The sequence below is a fragment of the Lycorma delicatula genome, chromosome 1 (assembly GCF_047948215.1).
Source record: "Lycorma delicatula isolate Av1 chromosome 1, ASM4794821v1, whole genome shotgun sequence".
NCBI lineage: Eukaryota > Metazoa > Arthropoda > Insecta > Hemiptera > Fulgoridae > Lycorma > Lycorma delicatula.
In genome coordinates this window covers 176295447-176309729 of record NC_134455.1, presented here as the reverse complement: position 1 = coordinate 176309729, position 14283 = coordinate 176295447, and the positions used below count along the sequence as shown (strand labels likewise).

General features: G+C 30.2%; 1 protein-coding gene across 3 annotated transcripts in view; it reads right to left on the bottom strand.

Moving 5' to 3' along the window:
• LOC142325699 (SH2 domain-containing protein 4A-like) overlaps positions 1–3494 on the bottom strand; it is a 176898-nt gene extending 173404 nt beyond the window's left edge. For 2 of the 3 annotated variants that reach the window (XM_075367731.1, XM_075367750.1), the window contains exon 1: positions 3344–3494. The gene's annotated coding sequence lies outside the window, so the exon portion shown is untranslated. Of the gene's footprint in view, positions 1–3339 lie in introns of all 3 variants that reach the window. The other variant, XM_075367738.1, reaches the window with a different exon arrangement.
• Between the last annotated feature and the right edge of the window lie 10789 nt (positions 3495–14283).

The following is a 14283-nucleotide window of genomic DNA, read 5'->3' as shown; positions in this document are numbered from 1 at the left end:
ACCACGCAATTATTGAGAAATGGTTATTTTTTTTACATTTCTTGAATTGCTTTTACTAAATTCTCCTAAAAAAAAATTTAATATGATTTTGATACTTTTATTGCTCAGTGGAACGCCTAAGTTTTCTTTATGGGTAGAATGAGAACTTTTAGTACTTCCAGGCAATTTTCGTAGGATTACTAAAAAATACTTTAATTACTTATATTTACTTCCTTGTCGAAGTAAAGGAAATATTGTAATCGCGAAAAATTTCAAATTTCAACGGAAATATCCATTTTTACCCATCCCTGAATCCATTTTGACTAGTTTTGGCATGACGTCTGTACGTACATACATATCTCGCATAACTCAAAAACGATTAGCCGTAGAATGTTGAAATTTTGGATTTAGGACTGTTGTAAAATCTAGTTGTGCACCTCTCCTTTTGATTGCAATTAAGTGAACCAAAATTGTCCAAAATCCAAAAACATTTGGTTTTTTTCTTAGTTGCAGTAATAAGCACTCATTGAGAGCTTTTCAACGAAACATCATAAGTGGTACTTATTTTCATTGGTTCCAGAGTTATAGCCAAATGAAATTTTAATTAATGAAACATATGGATCTTACACATGCAAAAAGGCACATTGGTTCGAATCAGACTTAATCTCCTTTTTTCTTATTTTTTTTTTTTTTAATATTGATTTATTAATAATTTATTTTTTATATTGATTTATTAAGAATTAACCTCTGATTAAAAAGAAATCAAGCCGGATTCGAACCGATGCGTGCACGGTTACGAATCCGAGACGTTCTCACTTACATCAGATACCTACTCGGGCAACGTGAAACAAAATTAATAAATAAACTAACATAAAATGTTAATACTGACACCACAAAAAAATGTGATGCATGTGGCGTTCACCACAATGAAAATGTATAATTGTCCACTTTATTAAAGAACTGGAGGATCGTATTTCACTTTCATATTAAGTACAGCAGAAAATGTGTATATGTAATTTAATAGGCGTACAAGTAAGTCATGTGATGTCCACATCAGAATTTTTTTAGTTTAAAGCGCATCACAATATCTATGCAATTTTAGAAATACTGGTGAAGGAATTCCCTTCAACACACGTGCTAACGACGTTAATGTAATGTCGAGTTAGTACAAAATTGTAATTGTCTTAGTATACAAAAATCCAATTAAAAAAAAGATATAAAATCGATCAAAATTAACTATACTACAGTATACTTATAGTCAAAGCAGATGGGCTCTTGTAAAGTACACGATGTAGGTATACAGATTCACCCGTTATTTTTCTGAAGATTAACCAATTTTTTTTAAAAAGTGTCGGTTTTGATGACTCAGATTAAACTATCTTTACCACATGGTAATCGCTTAAAATGAAAATATTCTATTATATCAAGAACAAACGTTAAGGACGATTAGATGACGCAATTCAGAATATAATAACTATAATGTCAACGTTAGAAAAAAGTTAAAGGATTACAGTAAAAAATCAAAAAAGAAAACCTTGAAAGTCAAGCAAAACCCTGAAAGCAAAACACACGCTTTACTTGAAAGAAAATGAAAGGCAAAATTTGATGTCAGAAATCTGTTTAATAGCAGAGCACATGAGATCGACGTTTATTAAGGTAATATCAAAATGATTTTAATCAGCAGCTGGGCAGATGTGATCACACCAAAAAAAGAATTTAAGACAAGTAACTTAATATCACACTTTTCTCCACAGTTAGTAAATACCGTTTCCGATACAAAAATTTATCTGGTGAAATTTTCTACTGGACAGCAGGGAAGATAAAACTACAAAGTTTTCTCATTTGGCTGATCTTTATTCATTACTTTAAACGTACTGCAGGCGTGTTGAAACTGTAAGTCACGACTACCTACTAGTACAAAACTAAAATTGTTTCTCTGTAAACTGCTACAATGGCTCATTTTCAAATCTTCACATATTTAACGCAAAACTAAATATCCTACCATTAATTTGTTATTTTTGTCATTGCATAACTTAGGAACGAGTGAATTTTAACACAACTAAAGATTAATCCACGTTTTTCCTGAATGTAACCAAGGACGTCTACCTAATAATATTCACAAGAGTTCCTCTGCAGTTCTAGACCAATAGAAGTTAATCTATTAGAACAAAATACATTTTTAAGAAAAAGGTTGTAGCACGAAATTTCAACCCCGCAATATTTGTAACACTTTTCTATTTCCAAATATATTAAAAACGAATAAATTTCAATGACAAGCCAACCTCGGAACTAAGTCGTTAAAAATAGTTTCTAAATATTTCAAAATACCAATCGAAAATATATACTAGTGAATAACTATTAGTAAATAATAAACATAAGGACGACTGTTCAATATTTTTCTCTCTCCGCGTTCTTGTGATATCTACTTTATTTCCTTCTATCTACCAACTGTAGCCACTTACAGAAGACGGATTTCATAGCCTGTCAAAAATGTTAAGCCTGACTCAAAGCGAAGTTAAGACCGTCCGAAAGAAATAAAATATATGTACGCGCGCGCGCGCACACACACACACGTCCCCATGGAGGTCGGCAATCCAATCCACTATAGTTAATTAGTTAATAGCATTATAATTTTGCCATTGGCCATCACAAAAGAGCATAATTAGTAACGCGTTAAAAAAGAAATGTCGAAAAAAACTTGTGCCATGCACTCAAAACAATTCACTCAATGCTGCTAGATTTTCTTTTAATAAACAGGCAAAGGACTGCGAAGATGTCAGTCCTGCGACGAGCACATATATCTTGTAAATTATCAATTTCTAAAAATAGCACATTAAGAATTAAGAGCAATTCAATAAGTTATTACTCTTTGTTTATAATGTTTGCGGATAAATATAACATTTAAATAATTCATCTAAAAATAAATCGAAAGTTTTTACATTTGATATCTAACGATTATATTTTAGCCTTTAATCGGCATCACCCGCTACACAAAAACAAACTAATGATCCCTAAATTAAAATGATGATTCAGGACCGTAAAATCGAAACACTTCAAATTTACATCAGCTTAGTGGACTTAATTTGACAACTTTATTGAAAATTATCAAATAATGATAAATCAGTTTCAATAAAAGACCACAATTAAAAATTATTTTAACTCTATTGTAAGGTCATCTGATAAAAAAATTAAATAGGATATTGCGATAAATAACTTATAAGGCTGCTAAAAAATACGTTTAAGACCACGAAGATCTTGTTTTTTTTCTCACACTCACAAAACTCTTAGTCGAAAATCTTTACCGTCATCTAAACAAGAAATCTACCCTTATTTCTTACAAAAAAAAAAAAATAGTCTTACTTACGTTCCAGAAGGTGTGTATAGATTCCAATATTATGTAAAACTCACAACACTATTTTTTGTTTAAAAAAATGTATCGAGTAAAAACACCACTACACTGCAACACGGGCAACACAACACGGTACGTACGTGCTCTACGATGAACAGGCTGAAGTCTAACTGCCGTACGGATATTAATCTCTTGAAGGTCTGTTTAATCATCGAGAGAACATAATAAAAATTTCCCTGCTTTGTTAAATATTTCCCTTCTGTCAAGCTGACGTTTCTCATTACAGCACTACGTAATACCTCATTCCTTTACAACATCAACTGCTGGAATTTGCTTGCTTCAGGTTCGTGTCTTTGTGTTCAGAGACGTCAAATACCAATACGTGAAAATATTGTTTCTTTTTAACTACGTTCTGCGATCTCAAACGATGTAAAATCCCATTCCACACATTCTTTTTGTTAGGTTTTTAGTACTTCATTATTAATGTAATATGTTTTAAGAAGCAAATTCCCTAAAATCTAACATAATAAAAGAGAGGTGTGATTTTTGCATAATTAAATAACAAATTACTTTTTTTTAGTTCCTATTTTCTAGCAAATTAAAAAAATACATACACAACTTACCAATAGCAGATGTAGAGGAAAGTTTTTTCATTTATTGATCGCAAACTGAAAAATCTTCTAAGCCAAAAATAAAAACATGTAGGCAGTTGGAAATCTACAATGAAATTTCAATGTTGGTATGAGTTGGTACTTTGTGATCAAAGAAATTAATTTCTTAAGCTGAAGATGATTTTCCAGAATTTTAATTTTTTAAAGAATCTCATATACAGTTCTTACTTTGAAAAATAAAAAAACTTATCATAATATGTCTGTGAAAAAAGAAACATAGAAAGGTATGATTCTTTAATTTTATACCTTAGTACAATTATTTCCCCCTTAGTATTTAAATTGGTGTTGGTGTATATATAGGATTGATTCACTGTCTAAAAAAGTACATTTAATTGCTGTTTTACTGGATTGCCTTTGTCTTTCTTATGGCTTAACATACATAGAACACCTATATGGTAAAAAGGTTGTTTCTCTGAAATGAATGATGTTAATTATACAGCCAGTATTTGAAATGAGTGAAAACATCTGGTGTACAATAACATATTCCGCTTTGCTCCTAACTTTTCTTAGCAGTCTGACATGGAATTCTTAGAATGGTTCCGCAATTTTTGAGAATAACATTTAATTGATGTCACATCTCTTACGTTAAACTGAACTTTGAAATACTTCTTAAATTAAAATGAATGAATTGCAGTAAGGGAAATGACCTTTTCTTTCTTTTTCCTGTTTAGCCTCCGGTAACTACCGTTTAGATAATTCTTCAGAGGATGAATGAGGATGATATGTATGAGTGTAAATGAAGTGTTAGTCTTGTACATTCTCAGTTCGACCATTCCTGAGATGTGTGGTTAATTGAAACCCAACCACCAAAGAACACCGGTATCCACGACCTAGTATTCAAATCCGTGTAAAAATATCTGGCTTTACTAGGACTTGAACGCTGTAACTCTAGACTTCCAAATCAGCTGATTAGGAAAGACGCGTTAACCACTAGACCAACCCGGTGGGTTAAGGGAAATCACCTAACAAAAGTTAACTCACCATTTGTCCCAAGTAAAACTTAATTATGCACTTTTTACATTCTTTAATTTCCCATTTTTTTTTTAAAATTCTGTACATTACTTTGTTAAAAAAAAAAGAAAGTTGAGTAGTGATTATTAACGGCAATTTTTTCATCATAAATACTATTACATTACAAATAATATTTCCTTGCTACTTCATTTTTTTTTTCAAATGATGTAATAGTTCAATTTAATTAACATATATTGTATAAATTAAAATTATTATTTTTAATAATTAAAAAGAAATGTAGGTAATTCAAAGTTAATTTGATTCAAATAATAAAGCAAATTATACAGAAAGTAGAATCATTAATTATCAGCGTATTGCTCTTATCTTTTATCTTAAGACTTAATAAAAATAACAAATACAATACGCTAATTCACTTTTTGTTACTAGGCTTCCAGACAATATTTTAAAACTATGATTCAGTTCAATTCTCAGAACTGGTGCAGATGGCTCAGTTGTTAATAGTACTCATTTTAAAGGAAAACTGATACATTTATGAGCTTTTTTGAAATATTATTTTTATGATATATAATGTGTTTGTTAATTTTATATTGTTTGAATATGCTGAATTCAAGACTTTTTCAAAACATGTAATATGAAACATCTTGTAATATCAAACATATTTTTTAATGTGAATCAATGTCTTGTGATATCTGTAATATGAAACTGGACATCACAAATGTGATGTCCAGTCCTAAGGTTACTAAATTAAAAAATTTCAGGTTTATATTTTTTTTTGTATGAAAAATTTTAATGAAAATAAATAATGAAGCCTCTTATTGTGAGAAAGTAGTACATCCTTGCAAAAGAGAGTACCAAAATTGTAACTCTTTACTGTACTAACTATAAGTTCTACCAACATGTAGGAGTTAAATTTTGATAATTTATATAGTCTAGTTAATTACACAGTTCAGCAATTCAGATGTCATTTTGCATCAAGGATAACTCTACTTTACAGTAATAAAGTTTTCCTAAATTAAAACAAATACGATTAAAAAAATTTTATACCTCTTACCTCTTACCTCTTACCTCCTCCCATAAAGGAGTTTGAAGATGACTCCCTTTTTAGTTGGACCCGATCGTTTTTGAAGTTAGGTTATAACTTCAAAAATATCAGTTAGTATAATTTGTAAAAAAAAATAAACAACAACCTCTTAACGTTAAATTATAATCAAAAAAATTTGATTCTTTCAACTATTTGTCATCGTCAGGAGCAAATGTATAAAATTTTTCACAATCATGTTGCCTTAGTAAATAAATATTTGTGTCTGTGTTTATTCAATATATTTAAGATACATTATTTGTTTTAACCATTTTTTATGACAACATAACTGTGATTAATTTTATATCATTAAATCAATAAATTTTTATTTACTGTATTGTACCCATTCTTTAAACAAAATTTTTGCCAATGCCGTGGCTCTTAACATAGCACAGTTCAGCCATTTTGTAAAACAATAGATTAGATTTTTCATTAAATGTTTCATTTCTAAGTTTCAGTAGAATTTATGATGAAGTAAAATGTCTCAAATATAATTATTTAAAACTGTATATGATATTTCATCTAATGTATACAACTGAAAAGCAAGCTTTTGTAATGTATACATTTATTACATTTGTAATGTATAAATGTACATTTAGCAGATCATTACAACAAGTTGTCTGAGAATTATACTCAATAGTAAATTACTTTGGTTCTTATGAAAATCTTTGTATATATTTGTTAACCAGCCCACCAGGCTGGTCTAGTGGTAAGCTTGTGTCACAAGTCACTTATTTAATAATTGATTTTCACAGTCAAAGGTTCTCAGGTTCAAATCCTAGTAAAAGTTAGTTCCTTTAATAAGAATTTGAATATTAGACAGTGAATATTGGTGTACTTTGGTGGTTGGGGTTCAATTAACCACACATCCCAGGAATGGACAGCCTGAGTCTGTACAAGGCTCCACTTCATTTACATATCATCCTCATATCATTGAGCATGGAGTTGCTTATTGTTCACCAGCTGAACAGATTGTAACATACACATTAAGAATATTAAAATACGTTAACTAAACTTTTTCACTGACGATTTTATACAAAATTAATTCTGAAGAAGTAAATTACAATTACTTTTTAAAACTGAAGTTAAAGCCTTGTTTTAAATTTCAAAAAATAATCATTTCAGTATTTTACATTAGTAGCAGATTTTACATAGTTTGTTCTTTCATTTGAATTGTTTTATCCAACGCATTTTAAGTAAATATCCTTAAACAAATAGTTAAAAAAAATACCTCTCTAAGGTAAAATATGATTCATTCATGGCTAAAATTAAGTCCTTATTCAAGTTTCATTTAAATGAGTTCCACTGTTGTTACATGACAAGCAATAGATTAACAATTCAATTAGTTAGAAAAAATAATTTCTATTTATTTAGAGAGCTAAAAACGGCTAAATTGGATTGGGAAGGACAAAGAAGCCTGAATATATTTGACAGCATTAAGTTTTTTAACTATACCTGAATATTTTGAAAAAAATCTGATGTAGGCATCCTTAAACGCCTACTAAATTACATATACACATTTTTAAAAAAATGAAATACATAAAATTTTATTTCATTAATAACTTCTGATATTTTTTCATATTTTTTTTTTATTGTTATTATTGAATTATTATTTATCATAATACTTTTTTTACAATCAGAGATTAATAATTATTAATAAATAAATATATTTAAATTAAAAAAAAAGTTAAGAAAAAGTTAAAAGATTAAGTCTGATTTGAACCAATGTGCCTTCTTACATGTGTAAGATACATATATTTCATTAATTAAAATTTCATTTGGCTTTAACTCTAGAACCAATGAAAACAAGTACCACTTATGATGTATCATTGAAAAGCTCTCAATGAGAGCTTATTACTGCAGTTAAAAAAAAAGTCCAAAATCCAAATGTTTTTGGATTTTGGGGGTTTTTGGACAATTTTGGTTCAGTTGATTGCAATCAAAAAGGGAGGTGCACAACTAGGCATTACAAGAGTCCTAAATCCAAAATTTAAACATTCTACAGATAACCGTTTTTGAGTTATGCGAGATATGTACATACGTACAGACGTCACGCTGAAACTAGTCAAAATGGATGTATCCATTGAAATCTGAAATTTTTCGCAATTACAATACTTCCTTTACTTCGTACAAGGAAGTAAAAATGGCTTTAATATTTCAATCTTTTGTTAATTCAGTGGATGTAGAAAGTTAAATGACCTGGCAACAAGGGAGCTGAATATCTTTGATATTAGAAAGTGTTTTAACTTTTAACTGATGGAAGAAGATATTTTAAAAAGGAATGGTTTAAATATTATAATAATTTAATCTTTCCTTACTCAAATCATGATGACTGTGCAGGGATTAGTAGAGTTTGGAATCTTACAAAGTCTGTTGATGAAAAAAAGACAATACAAAGAAAAGATAATTCCTATAGTTGAAAATTCCAAAACTATAGTTGTATTTTGGTAGTATATTAAACAAAAATAATCCTTTTACAATTATTGTACATTATTCTAAGCACAGCCTAAACTCTTTTAACTATTACAATGGAAAAATATAAATGCAGATTTATTTTTTTTATCCTTGCTTAAGCATAAATATTTATTGCTTTTATTTTCATTAGCATATGTTGACTCAATAAAGTGAACTATAATTTACTCCTTACACAAATATTGACAATTATTTAACATAGCTACATGTAATTTAAATATAACATTTTAACTTAAAATTAGGAATATTAATTCTTAAGTTTAATTACTAAATAACTGGGTAATTTCCTAATTAAATTATAATTTATCAAATGTATTTCTTTGACAAAATTACTTTGCATCAAAAAAATAAAGAAAAATACATCAGTAATATACATTATTAAGCTGATACTCATCAGCTTAACAATGCTATATATACAGCTATATATATATACATCACCTTAATTTTTTTATATATATAAAATTTAATTTTTCTACTTAAGAGAATGTAATTTTCCAGCTACAGAATGGGAACAATGCATTTGACAACCTTGTATATGTGTTTGACAATTTTTTTGTGATATACTGTAAGATTCAATAACCTCAATTATGCAAATAACAAAGGTATCAGTACATAAAAATCTGAAAAAAGCAGAGTAGCATGTGATAAACCAAACATTACTTTACAAACACTTTTTTTTGGTACCAAATTTCTTTAAAATTCATCAAGCTGAGTGATAAATAAACGTAATAAATAAATAAATAGATAAAAATAAATAAATAGATAAATAAAAATAAAAATAAATAGATAATAAAAGTAAATTTTATAATTTACATTTCATAGAATATTTATTAAAAATAACCACAGAAATAATTTGCAGAATTACATAATTAATTACACAAAATACATAATTAATATAAATAAGTAATTTAAAAATCTTCCTCTATGAATCATGAAACCTTACCGATCTTGAGTGCACAATGATACAGAATAGCTGAACCGAAGGTGCAACCATATCGGAGAAGTATCTGTTGAGAGCCAGACTAAGGAATGATTCCTGAAAGAGAGCTGTAGCTGTTTTAATAGTTGTAGGTCAGGAGGACTTAAACATCATTCAATCTTCTGAGTACTGTGCAGCTGGAAGCAATGGAAAACTACAGCTGCTTTTTTTCCAAGAAAATGTAACTCTCTGCATTTTCATAACAAAGATGGAGGCGCCATACTTGGTAAAATATTCTGGAGATAAACTAGTCCACCCTTTGGATCTTTGGGTGGGGACTACTAAGGAAGGAGTCACCAGAAAATTAAAAAATAACATTCTATGAGTCGGAGCATGGAATGTTAGAAGTCTAAAATGGTTGGTAGGTTAGATAATTTAAAGAAGGAAATGGATAGATTAAATGTAGGTGTAGTAGGAATTAGCAAGGTTCGGTGGGAAGAGGAAAACGGCTTTTGGTCAGGTGATTTTAGAATAATTAACTCGGCTTCAAATTAAAGGGCAGGCAGGAGTAGGTTGGTAATGAACAAGAAGACAGGGAAGAGAGAAGAGTATTTCAAAATGTATAGCGATAGAATCACTGTAATAAGGAAAAAATCAAAAATTAAGCTCACAATGATTGTTAACGTCTATATGGCTAAAAATGCTCTTGATGATGAGGTAGATTGTGTATACAAAGAAATTGATGAAGCAATTAAACACATAAAAGGGGATGAAAATTTAATAATAGTTGGAGATTGGATTGCAAGCATTGGAAAAGGCAAGGAAGGAATTACTGTGGATGAATACAGGCTGGGCAAAAGGAATGAAAGAGAGGACCGACTCATTTAGTTTTGCACGAAGTATATTTTAGTAATTACCAATATCCAGTTTAAAAATCATAACAGAAGAATATGCACATGGAAAAAGTCAGGTGATACTGCAAGGTATCATATAGATTATATCATGGTTAGGCAGAGATTTAGAAATCAACTCATCGTTTGCAAAGCTTACACTGGAGCAGACATTGATAGCGACCATAATTTAGTGATAATTAAATGTAGATTGGGGTTTAAAAACCTGAAGAAAAGGTTTCAGTTGCATTGGTGGAATTTAGAGAAGCTTGAGGAAAAGGAGGTAAAGAAGATTTTTGAGAAGGATATCGCAAGAGGTCTGAGTAAAAAAGATAAGGTAGAAAATGTAGAAGAAGAATGGGAGAATGTTAAAAAGGAAATTCTTAAATCCGCACAAGTGAACTTAGATGAAACAAAGAGAACTGGTAAAAAACCTTGGATATCAGAGGATATATTGGATGATGGATGAATGCAGAAAATATAAGAATGCTAGTGATGAAGAAAGTAAAAGGAACTATCAACAGTTAAGAAATACTATAAACAGGAGATTCAAACTAGCAAAAGAAGAGTGGATTAAAGAAAAGTGTTCAGAAGTGGAAAGAGAAATGATCATTAGTAAAAAATAGACAGAGTATACAGGAAAGTTAAGGAAAATTTTGTGGTACATAAATTAAAATCTAATAATGTGTTAAACAAAGATGGAACACCAATTTATAATACGAAAGGAAAGGTCAATAGGTGGAGGTGGGAGGAATATATTGAAGAGATATATGGAGGAAATGAATTAGAAAATGGTGTTATAGAGGAAGAGGAAGTTGAAGAGGATGAAAGGTGAGAAACAATACTGAGATCTGAATTTAAGAGAACATTAAAAGATTTGAATGACAAAAAGTCTCCTGGAATAGACAGGTACCTGCAGAATTATTGCGCAGTATGAGTGAGGAAGCGATAGATATATTATACAAACTGGTGTGTAATATTTACAAAAAAGGGGAAGTTCCATCAGACTTCAAAAACAGTGTTATACTCATGACACCAAAGAAAGCAGGAGCAGATAAATGTGAAGAATACAGAACAATTAGTTTCACTAGTCATGCATCAAAAATCTTATCTAGAATTCTGTACAGAAGAATTGCGAGGAAAATGAACGAAGTTTAGGAGAATAAAAAAGATTTAGAAGAAACGGCAAATGGCATGAATGAAGTCCTACGCAAGAACTACTGCATGAAAATAAACAATAACAAAACGAAAGTAATGAAATGTAGTAGAAATAATGTAGATGAACTACTGAATATAAAAATAGGAAGAGAAAGGATTATAAAGGTAGAAGAATTTTGTTATTTGGGAAGTAGAATTACTAAAGATGGATGAAGCAGGAGTGATATAAAATGCCCCATAGCACAGGTGATACAAGCTTTCAGTCAAAAATATAATTTGCTTACACCAAAAATTAATTTAAACATCATGAAACCATTTTTAAAAGTTTACTTTTGGAGCGTGGCTTTATATAGAAGTGAAACTTGGACGATTGTAGAAGAAAAGATTAGATGCTTTTGAAATGTGGTGCTACAATAGAATGTTTAAAATCAGATGGATGGATAAAGTGACAAATGAAGAGGTAGTGTGGTAAATTGATGAAGAGAGAAGCATTTGGAAAAATATAGTTAAAAGAAGAGACAGACATATACGCTACATATTAATGCATCCTGGAATAGTGGCTTTATTATTGTAGGGACATGTAGATGGAAAAAAATTGTGCAGGCAGGCAATGTTTGTAATATGTAAAACAAATTGTTAGGGATGCAGGATGTAGGGGATATACCGAAATGAAATGACTGGCACTAGATAGGGAATCTTGGAGACCTGCATCTTCAAACAACTCAAATGACTTAAGACAAAAAAAATAAAATAAAATTTATATAATATATTTATTATTTATACGATAATTTTCACATACGAACAATCTTTAATAGTATGTTCGAGCGCTTTAGGATTAGTAATCCATCCTCAGGTACATTGATGTGTTATAATTATAATTATTTACTTCACATATCATTAATTATACAAACTTGAATTTTTATAACAAAAATTATAAATACGAGGTTTATTTTTTTTCAAGGTCCGATCGGTCACGAAATTAAAACCAGTGAAAATAAAATTTTTTATTTGTAACAAGGACTTACATAGTTACGCTATTTCTCTACAGAATCGCCACTCTGATTTAGACATTTGTCGTAGCGTGGTACCAACTTTCCAATACCCTCGTCATAGAACGGAGCCGCCTGTGTTCCCAAGCATCTTGGGAACCCATTTCGCACACAGTTTGCGGTACTGAAGACTCTCACTCACAATGGTGTAGATAGCTAACCTTGAAATTTCAGGAAACTAATCACTCAATACAGAAATTGTGAACCGACGATTTTCTCGAATTGCCTCATCCACTCGCTCAACGAGATCATCGGTTGACACTCGCTTCCTTCCCTGACCGCCTGCATCATGAACATCTGTACGTCCTGCTTCAAAGTGCACCATTGTCGCACTTTGCTATGAAGTTTCACCGTACACATTACTTATTCGTCGATGAATTTCAACTGCATTACACCTCTCAGCCTGAAGAAATCGAATTACCGCACGCACTTTACACTTGGCGGGAAATCCTATTGTTGTAAACATGTTTACGTGCTAAGAACTAAACGAAGTGACGCGGCGTGATTGAAGACCATACTAGAGACGCTGCGCAACACATATGTCCAAAGGTTCATCCGATTTTTGCGCGGGTTTTTATTTCGCGACCGATCGGACCTTGAAAAAAAAAAGAACCCTCGTATAACAGTTGATCATCAAAATGTAAAATAATAACAACATAGCAATTGAGACCTTCATAATGACATGACGAATAATGTTTACATTATTTTACCTTCTGACAAGAAATTGTTATATTTATAATTTTTGTGTTTAATATTCAATTAGTATAATTATTTTTAGTTGTTATAATTATTTACTTCACAAATCATTAAACACATCACATCAATGTTTACGAGGATGCATTACTAATCTGAACATACTATTAAAGATTGTGTTGGGAAGTGAAAACTATCATATAAACAAACAACTAGTAGGGTTGACTGCATTAAAAAATAATGTTGTTCTTTGACTTTAAAAAAGCCGCAATTATGATGATTGATGAATAGTAATTGTGGTCTTATGTAATAATTTTCTGGCAAATGATTTCAATGTTTCTGTTGTAAATTACATGTGTAAGATAACGGACCTGTCCTTACAAAAAGCATCCAATTGTTTTAACTGGTGTATAAAACAGTATCCCACAAAGAAACGTTCAGGACATGATCTACTTGTGAAAATGCTTTGTTCTGCTTTTAAAAATTGGTTTTTCATTTAAGCAAAAAAGATGAAAAATTGACAGAAAATCCTATTATTCTATTCTTAAGAATAAACATTATTCTTAATATAGCAAAACAAAAAAATAAATTACATGAAATGTTTTTGAGTTACGGCGACCGACTGATTTCTGTAGCCGTCACTTGAAAACAAAGCATTTTCAGACCTATATTTATATAACGTTTTTCATTACTTTCACTAGTGGAACATGTTCTGAAAGTTTCTTATTTTCTTCATGGGACACTGTATAATAATAAAAAAAACAGTGGTCATTTTAAGAAACAATTTAAAGTTGAAAGTAACTGGGATCTAGGAATTACATAACTTTGATAGAGACAGACATTTTTACAATAAACAGAAAGGACTTATTTTAAAGTTGGAAAATAGGAGCAAGATGTCAGAATCCATAACACTGATCTGTTGACTTGAAAACATAGAGGAGACACAGGAAGGCTCAGTAATACTGAAGAATGATGATCTTGAAGATATAGACTCAACAGGAGAACAAAAAAGTTAAAGTAAGTGAAACCGTTAAAAAATGTGGAGAGCATTAA